General features: G+C 40.8%; 1 protein-coding gene across 3 annotated transcripts in view; it reads right to left on the bottom strand.

The window, feature by feature from the left end:
• Window positions 1-13,017, bottom strand: part of CNOT6 (CCR4-NOT transcription complex subunit 6) — a 97,226-nt gene extending 84,209 nt beyond the window's left edge. Inside the window, exon 1 of one of the 3 annotated variants that reach the window (XR_010321038.1) lies at window positions 12,757-13,017. The gene's annotated coding sequence lies outside the window, so the exon portion shown is untranslated. The remainder of the gene's footprint in view (window positions 1-12,756) is intronic. The other 2 variants (XM_064279289.1, XM_064279288.1) reach the window with 2 other exon arrangements.
• Between the last annotated feature and the right edge of the window lie 2,004 nt (window positions 13,018-15,021).

Here is a 15,021-nt window from a genome sequence, read left to right as displayed (position 1 = left end):
CCAGATATCAACCCAAATAGGGAAGTCACAAAAATAAATCAAAGCTAAAACACTGAAAACAGGGAAACAGATGTCAATATGTAGAAGATGACAACATTAAAACAAGTAAGAGGGACTAGATAATGTAGTCGCAGAGCTTTCATATGGAGAGGAAGTCAAAGCGATATCGAGAAATAAAAGATTGGTTTAAACTTATAAAAACAGAGGTAAGTATCAAGGTAAACATAAAGGAAACTAACAATCCTACACGTCAAATAAAAAAGAAGAAAAACAAAGACAGCAAACACAAAATCAACAACAATGAAAAAGATGAAAAGAGAATACATAAAGGAAAACAACGTAGAAAATCACGTGAAACAAAGAAACACCAACACAAAAAAAGACATCAAAATGACAGCACTAAACTCACAGTAATTACGCTGAATGTAAATGGACTAAATGCACCAATAAAGAGACAGAGCATGCCAGAATGGATTAAAAAACACTACCCACCTACATGCTGCCTATACGAGACACTCCTTAGACTCAAAGACACAAACAAAAACTCAAAGGATGGAAAAATATTTATCAAGCAAACAACAATCAAAACAAAGCAGGTGTGGCAATGTTAATCTCTGACAAAACGGACTTTAAAGCAAAATCCACCCCTTAGAATTGGGAAAAACGCTATATAATGATTAAAGGGTCAATACACCAGGAGGACATAACCATAATAAATATTTATGCATCCAACAACAGGGCTCTGAAGTACATAATCCAAACTCTGATAGCACTGAAAAGAGAAAACAGCTCCACAATAAAAGCAGGAGACTTCAACACACCACTTTTGGTGAAGGACAGAACATCCAGAAAGATGCTCAGTAAAGACACAGAAGATCTAAATGCCACAATCAACCAACTTGATCTCATAGATGTATACAGAACACTCCACCCAAGAGCAGACTAGTATACTCTCTTTTCCAATGCACATGGAACATTCTCCACAATAGGCCACATAGCAGGCCACAAAGCAAGCCTTAAGAAAATCCAAAACATCGAAATATTACAAAGCATCTTTTCTGACCATAAAACCATAAAAGTAGAAATCAGTAACAGAAAAAGCAAGGAAAAAGATCAAATACATGGAAACTGAACAACACCTTGCTGAAAAACTACATGGTCAGGGAAGAAATCAAGGACTGAATAAAGAAATTCACAGAATCAAATGAGAACGGCAACAAATCCTACCAGAACCTTTGGGACACAGAAAAAGCAGTCTTCAGAGGTCAATTTATAGCAATAAATGCACACATCCAAAAGGAAGAAAAGGCCAAAATCAAAACTAAGACTACAACTCGAACAAATACAAAGATAGCAGCAAAAGAAGCTCACAGGCAGAAGAAAGGAAATAATAAAAATTAGAGCAGAAATAAATGATAACACATCACGACGAAGAAGAAAGAAAAATGAAATAGAGAATAGAAAAACAATTGAAAAGTTAACAGGACCAAAAGCTGGTTCTTTGAAAAGATCAACAAAATCGATAACTCATTTGCCAAACTGACAAAAGAAAAGCAGGAGAGGAAGCAAATAACCCAAATAAGAAATGAAATGGGTGATATCACAATAGACCCAAATGAAACTAAAAGAATTATAACGGAATACTATGAAAAACTGTACTCCAACAAATCTGAAAACCTAGAGGAAATAGACAAATTTCTAGAAACACACTACCCACCTAAACTAACACAAACAGACATAGAGCAACTAAATAAACCTATAATGAAAGATTAAAAAAAAAAACTGACGGCTTCATTAGAGAATTTATGAAGCTTTCAGAGAAGAGTTAACACCACTACTACTAAAAATGTTTCAGAGGATAGAAAAGGATGGAATACTCCCAAACTTATTCAATGAAGCCAGCATAACCCTGATATGAAAACCAAGTAAAGACACCACAAAAAAAAAAATTACAGAACAATATCCCTCATGAACACAGACACCAAAATCCTCAACAAAATTTTAGCCAATAAAATTCAACAACATATCAAAAAAATAAGTCATCATAACGAAGTGGGATTCATATCAGATATGGAGGGATGGTTCAACATTAGAAAAACAATCAATGCAATCCATCACATACATAAAACAAAAGATAAGAACTACATGATTTTATCAACTGATGCAGAAAAGGCATTTGACAAAGTCCAACACCCATTCATGATAAAAACTTTCAACAAAGTAGAAACAGAAGGGAAATTCCTCAACATAATAAAGGGCATTTATAAAAAGCCAACAGCCAACATCATGCTAAATACAGAGTCTGAAAGCATTCCCCTTGGGAACAAGAACCAGACAAGGATGTCCTTCATCACCACTCTTATTTGACATTGTGCTGGAGGTCCTAGCCAGAGCAATTAGGCAAGAAAAAGGAATAATGGGCATCCAAATTGGTAAGGAAGAAGTATCCCTATTTGCAGATGACATGATCTTATACACAGAAAACCCTAAAGAATCCACAGGAAAATTACTGGAACTAATAGAAGATTTCAGCCAAGTATCAAGATAGAAGATAAACACACAAAAATCAGTTGGATTTCTCTACACCAACAAGGAGAACTTCCATGCGGAAATCACCAAATCAACAGCATTTACAATAGCCCCCAAGAAGATAAAATTCTTAGGAATAAATCTAACCGGAGACATAAAAGACCTATACAAAGAAAGCTACAAGTCACAACTTCAAGAAACCAAAAGAGATCTACTTAAATGGAAAAACATACCATGCTCATGGATAAGAAGACTCAACATTCTGAAAATGTAAATTCTTTACTCAAACCAATCTACAGAAACAATGCAATCACAATCCAAATTCCAACAACATTTGTCAATGAGATGGAGAAACAAATCACCAACTTCATATGGAAAGGGAAGAGGACCCGGAGAACTAAAGCATTATTAAAGAACAAAGTGGGAGGCCTCACACTACCTGATTTCAGAACCTATTATACTGCCACAGAAGTCAAAACAGCCTGGTACTGGTACTGGGACAACAGACACATAGACCAATGGAACAGAATTGAGAATCCAGATATTAATTCATCTGCCTATAAACAGCTGACATTTGACAAAGGTTGACAGTCCGTTAAATGGGGAAAAGACAGTCTCTTTAACAAATAGTGCTGGCATAACTGGATATCCATCTGCAAAAAAATGAAACAAGACCCATACCTCACACCATGCACAAAACCTAACTCAAAACGGATCAAAGGCCTAAATATAAAATCTAAAACAAAAAAAAAATCATGGGGGCAAAATACGGACAACGCTAGGAGCCCTAATACATGCCATAAACAGAATACAAAACATAACTAACAATGCACAAACACCAGAAGAGAAACTAGGTAACAGGGAGCCTCTAAAAATCAAACACTTATGCTCATCAGAAGACTTTACCAAAAGAGGTAAAGGACAACCTACAAGCTGAGAAAAAAATTTTAGCTACGACATACCCGATATGAGGGTCTAATCTCTAAAATCTACAAGACACTGCAAAAATTCAACAACAAAAAGACAAATAACCCAATTAAAAAGTAGACAAAGGATATGAACAGGCCCTTCACCAAAGAAGACACTCAGGCGGCTAACAGATAACATGAGGAAATGCTTAAGATCATTACCCATTAGAAAAATGCAAATCAAAATGAGATACCATCTCACCCCAACAAGTCTGGCAGTAATCCAAAAAACACAAAATAATAAATGTTGTAGAGATTGTGGAGAGAATGGAACACTTATACACTGCTGGTAGGAATGTAAAATGGTACAACCACTTTGGAAATCGATCTGGTGCTTGCTCACAAAGCTCGAGATAGAAGTACCATATGATCCAGCAATCTCACTCCTTGGAATATATCCTAGAGAAATAAGAGCCATCACACGAATAGATATATGCAACCCACGTTCACTGCAGCACTGTTCACAACAGCAAAAATATGGAAACAACCTAGGTGCCCATCAGCAGATAAACAAATAAATTATGGTATATTCACACAATGGAATACTATGCAATGATAAAGAACAATGATGAATCTGGGAAACATCTCACAACATGGATGAATCTGGAAGGCATTACGCTGACGTAGCACTTAACCACTATGCCACCAGGGTTTCCTGACTGAAACTGTTCATTTAGAAAAGGACAAATGTTGTATGAGACCACTATTATAAGAACTCAAGGAAAGTTAGTTTAAACACAGAAGAAAACATTCTTGATGGTTACAAGGGTAGCGAGGGAGTGAGAGGGGAAATCGTTAACCAGAGTGTTAGACAAAAATCATCTTAGGTAAAGGGAAGGACAACACACAATACAGGGGAAGTCAGCACACCTGGACTAAGCCAAAAGCTAAGAAGTTCCCTGAACACAACCAAACACTTAGAGGGACAGAGTAGTAGGAGTGGGGATCTGGAGACCATGGTTTTGGGGGACATCTAGGTCAACTGGCATAACAAACTTTATTAAGAAAATGTTCTGCATCCCACTTTGGTGGGGGACTCTGGGGTCTTAAAAGCTAGCGAGCGGCCATCTAACATGCATCAATTGGTCCCAACCCACTTGGAGCGAAGAGAATGAAGAACACCAAAGGCACAAGGAAAATATTAGCCCAAGAGACAAACAGGGCCACAAAGAGGCTCCATCAGCCTGAGACTAGAAGAACAAGATGGTGCCTGGATACCATCACAAACCACCCTGACGGGGAACATGACCGAAAAGTCCCTAACAGCGCAGGAGAAAAGTGGGGTGCAGAACTCAAATTCACATAAAAAGACCAGAATTAATGGTCTGAAACTAGAAGATACCCAGAAGACCTGGCCCCCAGATTCTCCGTTAACCCAGAACTAAAACCATTCCCGAAGCCAAGTCTTCAGACAAAGATTAGGCTGGACTATAAAACAAATAATACTCACGAAGAGCGTGCTTCTTAGTTTAAGTAGATACGCTAAGACTAAATGGGCAGCTCCTGTCTGTAGGCAAGATGAGAAGGCAGAAAGGGATAAGAGCTGGTTGAATGGACACAGGAAATCCGGGGTGGAAAGAAAGAGTGTCACTATTTAGGGATAGGCAACTAGGGTCACATGTGTATAAATTTTTGTATGAGAAACTAACTTGAGCTGTAAACTTTCACCTAAAGCACGATGAAAAAAAAATCTGTGTTCCATTCCATGCCATTGTACCATGAGACTGTATTATGAAGAAAGTGGGGAGAGTAGAGTACCATGTCATTAAGAACACACACCAGAGAGTCAAAAGGACCTATATCAAGTCCTGGCTCTGCAACAACATGTTTACGCTCATCTTTAATGCTTAAATTTCTGCATTTATAAAATGGAGATTGTAATATCTACCTCATGATTTTGGTGTGGGATTAAATGAAATAACACATACGAGGCAGTGCCCATCACATCATCAGCATTCAATAAATACTTTTTCTTTCTGTGACTAAAATTAAACCCGTTACCATCAAGTCGACTCCAACTCATAGCAACCTTGTATGACAGAGCAGAACTACTCCACAGGGTTTCCAAGGAACAGCTGATGGATTATAACTGCTGACATTTCAGTTAGCAGCCAAGCTCTTAACTACTGCGCCATCAGGGCTCCAATACCTCTAAATCTTTGAGTTTCTGTAATTTTCCTAAAACTAGAAACCAAATGACAAGTCTTTAGATGTCCCAAATAAACTATATAGTTTTTTTCCAGTTAATTTTAATTATTAAAATAAACAAGGAAAGCTACAGATCTAAAATATGGCAGCTCAATCTGACATTGCTTTATGATGCTGCCGTGTTTATTTACAACTATACAAAACCTTACAGAAGAAAAAAATTTACCTCTCAGAAAGCTGAGAGCAAATAAAAATCTTTGACTTAATTTTAAGAGGCTGTATCTTCTGTTCGATCTTTAATTATCAGGGACTCCTTATATCTTGTCTCTTCCCCCCCCACCCCGTTTATCTCTCCACACCTCCCCACACAAAATCTCCCACATAAAAATCTATACACGGCCATTCAAATGTAACTAGAGAATCACCAGTATCCACTGCCTAATTTCTGTTTTAAGACTCCACATGTTTACTTTATGACGTATATATTTGTAGCAAATAACTCTGAAAAAAAAAAGACAAAGTCTATTTTGTAGGCTCATCTCAAGCCATTCCTATTGTTTCAGACCATCAAGATATGTATAACCTTTAAAGCTTGGTAGCTGACTTCTGGTGAGCATAGGGCTGATTTTTCAGCTCAAGCTCTACAGTCTGCCTGAGCGTAATTCAGAAGACACGTTCTCAATGCCTGAACTTTCATGTGTAACACTGTATAGTCTTCATGATTTTGACTGCTTTTAATCTCTCCTTGCTATTGTTCTACATTAAAATGCATCAAATAAATAACTGAACTTTGGGCTCCCGAGTATGGCATAGGCACAAACCTAACAGTAAATATGAAAAGCAAATTCTAGTCTTCTAGTAACTGAAGACTAAAGGTTCAAATATTATGATTTTACATCAGATAATCTCCACCTCCAGTAAAGAAGAATTTCCTTCACTATTTCTGATAACACACAAAATTTAACAAAAGCTAATCATTTCAATCAACATATCAGGGGAAAGTATGAAAATACGTATTAATATTTAAAAAAAAAAAAAAAAAACCTGTTGCCATCGATTCCGACTCATAGTGACTACCTTACAAATTTATTTCCTAAGTCTTAAAGAGAACAGAAGGCTGGTAACTAACACAGGTATCTACCTTTTTTGACCCTGTCTCCTCTTCAAACTTCCCTTCTCTTCTAAACTCTTCAAAAGAGCAGTCTATAACCATCTTCATCTTAACCTTTATTTGCTCCCTAGCCCCATCTACAATCTGACTTCTACTTTCCTGGTCCCATAAAAATTTGTTCTGCTTGTATTAACCTATCCTATCAACCCATTTTCAGACTCTGGCACCATTTGTCACTTGTATTAACCAAATCCTATCAACCCATTTTCAGACTCTGGCACCATTTGTCACTGCTGAAAACTCCCTCTTTCTCAGCACTCTTAACTGTCTTAGCATCTGTAATGTTAGCATCTCTTGGTTCTCCTCCTACCTCTTTGACCACTTTACCTGCAATCTTGTCAGAAACAAAATATTGGCTGTTAAAGAATAGGATTCTCTCAGTCCTCTCCTCTTATCCTATATTAATCTGTAATCCATGGGTAAAATTTATACTTGTATACATGCATACTTTCATTCTTTTCAGCAGGGTCCATAATTTTCAACTGCTTCCTAACGGGGACCTTTTTTGTTTTTCTCACTCAAATGAGTGAAAAGCCTTTGTCCACACGCTCTTGCTAAGTACTCTCATGCATTCCCCTACGTCCAATGCCAATTGCATGACCAAATCTATCAAATTCCCACTACTCTTTGGTCTATAAAGATACCTATTAAACACCTCTACCTAAATAACCTACAGTCATGTCAAACTTAACAGAATCAAACTCTTCCAATTTCCTTCCCAAATCTGCTCTTCTTCCTCTATTTCCCAAGTTAAATCTTACCAACATTTCCTGAAGCTAAAGAACTTCTGAATCATACTCAACTTCTTCCTATTTTTATAATTCACTGGGGACTTGAGCTTGTCTGTCCCTAATTCTGATATCTTTCAAATTTATCCTATGCTTTTCTATCCCCTCTGCTGACGCCTTTATCATCTCTCACATGAACTAAATGAACTCTCCAACCCCAGTTTCTTGAGCCCTTTAATCCAACCTCCATGTTTGTTCTGTGTGTCTTCCTAAAAAGCGTGTCACACACACAATTTCCCCATCTCCCTCCACCTAAACTATCAATGGATTCCCATCATTAGGATTACTCACAAACTTTCTGGCCACTCCCCTTGTCCCTCACATTCTTGATATCTTATGTTTCACCACTCTAGTTTTATACAATTTTACCTTGCATATGTTCTTTCTCCCTGGAACGTTCTCATCAGCCTGACAAACTCTTATTCACCCTTTGAAACTCAGCAGAAGGTCCTCTGACATGACTCCTTCAAGTTTCCCAAGCAGAATTAACTGCTACTTCCTTAGCATGCCCAAAGTGTTTTGTATATTACTAATTTGCTATATAACCTGATGAATACTTCAACGGTCCATTTGTCTTTCTCCCCACATCACTGTAAACCCACAGGAGACAACAGACCATAGCCCCATAAGGGTAGCAAATCTATATACGGTACCTGATACATTTGTGTTCAGCAAACACCTCTAATTTAAAATTGTGTTCAAGTATAGTTATGCTCTAACACTGTTTTGAAAATATGAATTTTGCTCCAACATGACTGATCTATCACAGAACAATTTGAGCATAATACAAATTATTCCTCTATGTACAGCTTCGACTATGAAAAGTACTAAGTGAAGGCAGAAAATGGTGCCCAGCTGAAATGAGCTGTGTAGAAATACACAGAACACACACACCTCAAATATCTACCAGCTACCTCAGTTCACTATGTGTGTTATGAGACACATTTATCCACATCTGGTGTTACAACTTTCTGATTTCAGATAACCCTCCTGCCACCACTTTAAAATAACTCACAACCTGCAACCCTTCTGATGCCCACTTCCACAAGCAAACGAGGACTTTTTCAAGGTAAACTGCCACATTTATTGAAGTATTTATGCATTCTTAACTATCTAATGTGTTAAACTGTGCTCCCATTTTTATTAGGTTCCCTTTTGTTTAATGTGTCACTGAAAGTTTTTGAGTATTATGGCCCAATCTCATTTTTCCAATAAACTGGCTTCTACTGTGTGACTTTGCAGAATGCACGGCTTTTAGGAACCCATATGTTGCTTTAGGACAGAACTGATTGTAAATTCACAGATGTATGAGAAGCTCTTAGGCTTTAACAAAGTTTTAATATTCAAATTTCAATAATTTACTGGAGAAAAAAAACTCAGCCTTCCTGCAAAATTTCACAAAACACTTATAGCCCATATCCTCACAGATCATCAGGATATTTATAGTCTTTAGGTTTGGTGGTTCTGACATCTGGTGGGCATAGGGTCAATTTTTCCAGCTCAACCTCTATAGTCTGCCTAAGCCTAACTAAGAAGACAAGTTTTCAAAGCCTGAACTTCTGTGTGTACCACTCTATAATTTTCATGACTTTGACTGCTTTTAATCTCTCCCAAAACACTGTAATTTTAAATGTCTCTGTATTACAGAGCAATAGGGAAGAGCCCTCAAGTCCCTACATAAGAGACTACTGACACAAGACACTATCCAAGTTAAATATATTCAGTTACTAACTCCACACTATCTTAAACGTCACTTTTGATTTTTACATTTAAGCCCCCCAATCTATCCTCCACACTGATGCCAAAAAAAAAAAGTAATGTCTAAATCACCTTACTCCCCTAGTAAAAATATGCGGTTCCCTCCTTTGCTATGGCATAAAGGTATAAACTACTTTTAGCTTAGCAAGCAGCATGGTCTTTAAAATCTAGGCAAGACACACCTTTGTAGGCTCATCTCAAGCCATTCCCACTGTTCCAGTAACACTAACCTCTGGCCTTACCCCTACACTTGACACCTCAGTACACGCACTGTTCCCTCTGGTTAAAATGACCTTCCATTTTCATTTTGACAAACTCCAGTGTTACTTTCTGAAAACTGTTCCCACATCCTCCACAAATTTGACCATTCTCTCTTCTGTTCTCCCCAGCACTTTGTACAGCTATCAAGCCTATACACTGTGAGAATTCATCTTTGAATTCTCGGTGTCCAACACTGTCCAGCATATATTGTTCCTTGACGTGCAACTTATGTTATCAAGAAAATATAAATGGATTAGGGGAAGATAAAGTTCAGAGAAGGGTAAAGTTAAAGCAGCCAAAATGAATCTTCATCTTGGATCCAAATAACACTACTTTCTCCTCTTTAACTACTTATTCAAATACCAAAATATGGTGTATTCCATTGTACTCTAATGCATACAGGCTCTGGGTGCAATATGTTTACAATTTTCTGATTTACTCAGCATTTCTTAACTCCATATATGTATTTTGATTAATGCTTTTACTAGTCATACTTCATTGTAAAACGGCCACCTTCCTAAAGCGGATAGTGGGTAAAGTATGTAAAGTTAATCAGTAAAAAATTTTGTGAAAGCGAGGGGATTTGGAAATTAAAATGGAAACCTTCTTTTCTAAATACATTAAGTTCCACTCACAAAGAAAGTGTAAATAGCATTGCATCCCCAGAAATCCAAGTCTCTTCTAGATTAAAATATGTTCTTAGCTGAATATATTTGGATTTTTCCAAAGTAATAAATGCCTTAACCCTTTCATGACCTAATTATTTTTTCCTTTTAATTTTTTGTTGATACTATGCATTTTCAGTAATAGAGAAATAGAGAGCAATATGAATCTATAATAGAGAGCAATATGAATCATTGAGTGTATCTGGATTTTTGGTAGGTATTACAGTTTTTGTTTTATGCCTCATTCCACAAATCGTACCCTTGGAATCCAGAGGTACATAATGTGTACCAAATAAAAATTTTCAAAATTCATGCTTCTCCTGCCAAAAATTCAATGATTCAGCACCACCTCACACAATACCCTGTAAAAACAGTAATTTGCAGTACACACCTGTTTTTTCCTTTCAAACTGTTGCATAGGGCCCTGCCTGCCAGCAGCACACATTATTAGTGAGTCAGCAGCTTCCCAATAAACCCCAGAGGTACAAAAAGTGGTCCTGAAAGGGTTAAGGTAGCTGAGACTGGTTAATTCTCCAGTGAATAAGCAGATTAATGAAATGGTCAAAAAAGAGGATGTGATCAAATACATAAATTCTCTTGTGTGACTCTGAAGTTTCTCTTGGAACTCTACCCTTGTATAATTATTAAAAATGTCTTGATCAGCAGCAACATAGCTTAAGAAAGTTCTTTTGAATGCTTATTTGTAGATGAAACTTGGTGGCAAAGTAAGACTACAATTATTGAGAAATCTCAGACTCTTAACTTTTGAACAGACACGAAGTGAACTGATAGTATTTGGTCCTGACTGTAAATGAAGGTGTTGTAGTAATTTGCCCATTGAACTCATAATATGCATGTATTTTGGTTAATGGTTAAGCATCTCACTATACTCAGCTTTCTTATGTTCTGTAAAGCATAAACATTTTTTCTGTCATAGCACAGCATAAAAGGATAATATATCTAAGATATACTGAGATAAATGGTCAACGCTGCTCACAGCTAGAGCCTTTGGCACACAAGGGCTGAGGGGATCAGTATCTTCAGCACACTTGTAACCCATTCCTATATGCAAGGCACACTGGTTGGGATGCTTGCTTTAAATAACATGTGTCCATTAAAACAGATCTCCAGCAATTTTATCACAATCTCATGCACTCATACACAAAACCTAGTCCTACCCTCTTTAAGTACAGTATCCTGGGCAAGTCGCTCTAATCTTCCTAGGTCTCAGTTTCCTTAACAGTAGGTAATCAAATATTTTGTCTAAAGCAAGATGACCGGACTACATCACTAGTCTAAAAAAAAATTAAGCAAGTTTTATTCTAAAATTTATCACATTCAGAAGACTGTGATACTGATCTGATATTACAAAACTTCAATTCCTACAGCCTACAAAACTGCTTTGTAACGGTAAATTCTACTGTAACGTGAAAAACACTAAGTCCTGTCACACACCTTTTTTCTCTTATTCATAATTCACTCTCTTCCCCTCCAAAATTCACACTCCCAGACATCAAGAGGCAAGAAAATTCGGCACTAGCAATAATGAGCCAATCCATCCGGGAAACAGGTAAGCATGGGAACTCAAATTCAAGCAAATTATTTAAACAATTTCAGCTCAGCACAATAACAAATCCAAGAAGGTCAAGCAATATGATCATTCACAATGCTGTCATTTGCAGTAACACTTGAAAATACAGGCCCTTTGGGGAAGGTGAAAGAGTTGCGGGGCGGGGGGAGGAAGGTTTCCAAAGAATATACCGACTATGGTTTAAAAATAAGAAGACGAAAAGATGTGATGCCGGTTATTACAGAAAACTGTTTCCAGTAATTAGTATCGTGGAAGACCATCTCCGAATCCTCAGCAACAGACTACAGGAAGAAATTTCAACTGATGCTAAGCGTTTCGTTAACAATGTCATTGTGCCCCATCCCCAAAAACGTCTGTCTCCCAACTGAATTAATTTTAAATAATTGATGGGGGAGGGGTGTAACAGTTGGTTTCCCGCTTTGTGGTAACTGCGGCCGCGTAGTGCGAAGTTCCACACTTCCCCAGCTCGCAATCCTAGATGAACGCAGCCACTCCGCTCAAGTTACCACCCACCCTGACTACGAGTCCTGGGACAGGGGCTCGCGTCCTCCGGGTGGCATGAGCCCGGTCCCGAAACCAGACGCGCCAGTCCCCGACCCTCAGCGCGCCGCCGCCACCGCCGTCAATCAACGCCCCCCCGCCCCAGATCCACGCGGGGGCGCGGCCCGGCGAGGGGCGGGATCACAACCGCGGCGCGTCAAGGGGGAGCCCCAAAGCCAGCAGCTCGGTCACGCAGGGGGGACTGCCACCCACAAAAGTTGCTTTCGACAGACACCGGCGCGCACCGGCTCCGGTCCCGAAGGCAAGACTGGACAGGTGCCTCTGCGCGGCCAGTGCGGGGAGCAGCGCCAGCCAGGCCTCGGGCCGTCTCGCTCACCTCTCGGGGTGCGCCGCCTTCCTCCGTCGCTGCCGCCGCCTCCTCCCTCTGAGTGCAGCGGGGTCTGACCTGTGGAACCACCATACCAGTCCCGCCCGCTGCTGCAGCGCCACTGCCGCTCCTCAGCCGCCGCTCTTTGTTCCCCTTCCGAGCGCCACCGCTTCAGCTGCCCGCCTCAGCCGCCTCAACTAGTCGCCACTATGCCCTCCTGCCTTCTCCGCCTCCGGCTTTACCCCCCTCGCTGCGTCCACCGCCGCCTTCGCCTCCGCGCCGCCGACGCCGCCGCCACCGACGCCGACGCCTCCTCTTCCGCGCCCCCCTCGTTTTCATTGAAAGCAAACAAGCATCATGGCGGCGGCCGCAGTCCCCCAGCCAGCGAGCGCCCCGACTGCGGCCGCCGCTCCAACATCCCGGTCGCCCATTGGTCGCCGTGGCCGGACGCTACCATTCGGCGTCCGACGGGGGCCGCCACCCGCATGCCGTTTCTCCAGGCTCCTTCACCCCCGCGCCGGGGAGGGTGAGCCGGCCCGGAGCGCTCCCCCGCCTGCCCTCCGTTTCCTCTTCCCGCTCTCTTTTCTGGTCGCTTCTGTTTTCTCCGTTCTTCCGTTTTCCATTTACCTTCTTTTTTTGGGACCCCTGGTGGTGTAGTGGTTAAGTGCTACGCTGCTAACCAAAAGGTCAGCAGTTTGAATCCACCAGGCGCTCCTTGGAAACTCTGGGTCAGTTCTGCGCTGTCCATAGGGTCGCTATGAGTCGGAATTGACTGGATGGCAGTGGGTTTGGGGTTTTTTTGTTTGTTTTTCTCTTTTTGTCTCAGACTGTTCACTTTTGCTTCCTCTTTTCCTTCTTTTTCCTTGATCTCCCCACCCCCCCCTTCGTTTCACCTCTCCCTTTTCCTTAGGCTTTCTGTCCATCACGTGGAAACACCTTAATGTGCCCCAAAACTAGAAATTCGGTCGTGAAGAGTCGCTTAATTCTTCCTGCCTCAATTATGCAGAAAAATTAGTGAGCCGTTTCAGTCCATTAATAGTAATTCAGCCCTGTAAATTAACAGACAGTTTGGGCGGAGCGGTCCTAGCCTGAGTAACTGTATGCAGGACCAACTGTGGTGACCTAAGGTTAGCAGAGAAAGAATTGGCACCGGAGCCCTGATGGCGCAGTGGTTAAGAGCTCGGCTGCTGACTTAAAGGTCAGCAGTTCGACTCCACCAGCTGCTCTTTGGAAACTGTGTGGGGCCGTTGTACTCCGTCCTATAGGGTCGTTGTGAGTCAGAATCGATTCAAGGGCAAGGGGTCGGACAGGGTAGAACTGCCCCGTAGGGTTACCAAGGAGCACCTGGTGGATTCAAACCGCCGACCTTTTGGTTAAGCAGCCACTGTATTAACCACTACCCCACCACACTAGTTGACTGATAGTTGAGGCCCCGCCCTATGCGTCTCCACTTGAATAGAGAAAGTACTTTTACTAATTGTTGTTAGGTGCCACCCACTCTGCTCTGAGTAAGCCCACCATATTGGGGCAAGAAATACCTAGAGTCCGTTGGAGATGCATGCATGGCGTGAGGGAAAAGAAATAGCTTCCCACTCACCTAGATGACAAACTAAGGGCTACTGGTCCTTCCCAGAAAATCAGCCTTTAAGAAGTGAAAGTGAAACAGTTCCAGGTACTAGCAATAGCAACAAATCGATAGGCACACACCCCTCACTGAAACCTGTCTTGATCTAGTGTGGGAAATGGAGTGGCTGCTCCCCAGGGTAGGGGGGCAGGAGGCTGGAAGGGCAATGAAAAGATTAAGGGACAAAAGCTATTTGAGTTTTGTTCTTACCTCTCCCAACATGGCCTTGTGATGGTCCTTGCCTGCTATCTGGCAAGAAATCACCAGTAACAGCATAGGCCCCTAGTGCTGAGAACAATGGGAAAAGGCAGGGCAGTGCAAAAGCCTAGTAGAGCTAAAGGGTTGATAAGAACAAATACAGATGCACCAGCTGCCTGTGGGCATCCCCCCACAACATCCAGCCTCCAGGACTAGTGGACACTGGGGTTATGCAGCAGGTGTCCAATATAAAGTATCACTAAGCTGTGGGGCCAAGTGATGCCTTTCCTCCTTATGTGTGTTCTGAGCCCTGGCAACCTGTACTCCAGCCTTTTTGCAGTTCATCCTTCCAGAGTGGGCTACTTTTTGTGATTTGATTTGCGGAGTTTGTGTGTATTGGCGGCAAAAAACAATTTAATTATATCACAATTCTGGAGTTCAGCTGAACATTT

Source organism: Loxodonta africana, chromosome 2, assembly GCF_030014295.1.
Source record: "Loxodonta africana isolate mLoxAfr1 chromosome 2, mLoxAfr1.hap2, whole genome shotgun sequence".
NCBI lineage: Eukaryota > Metazoa > Chordata > Mammalia > Proboscidea > Elephantidae > Loxodonta > Loxodonta africana.
Note: the sequence above shows the minus strand (reverse complement) of the source record. Positions and strands in the feature narration are given on the sequence as shown.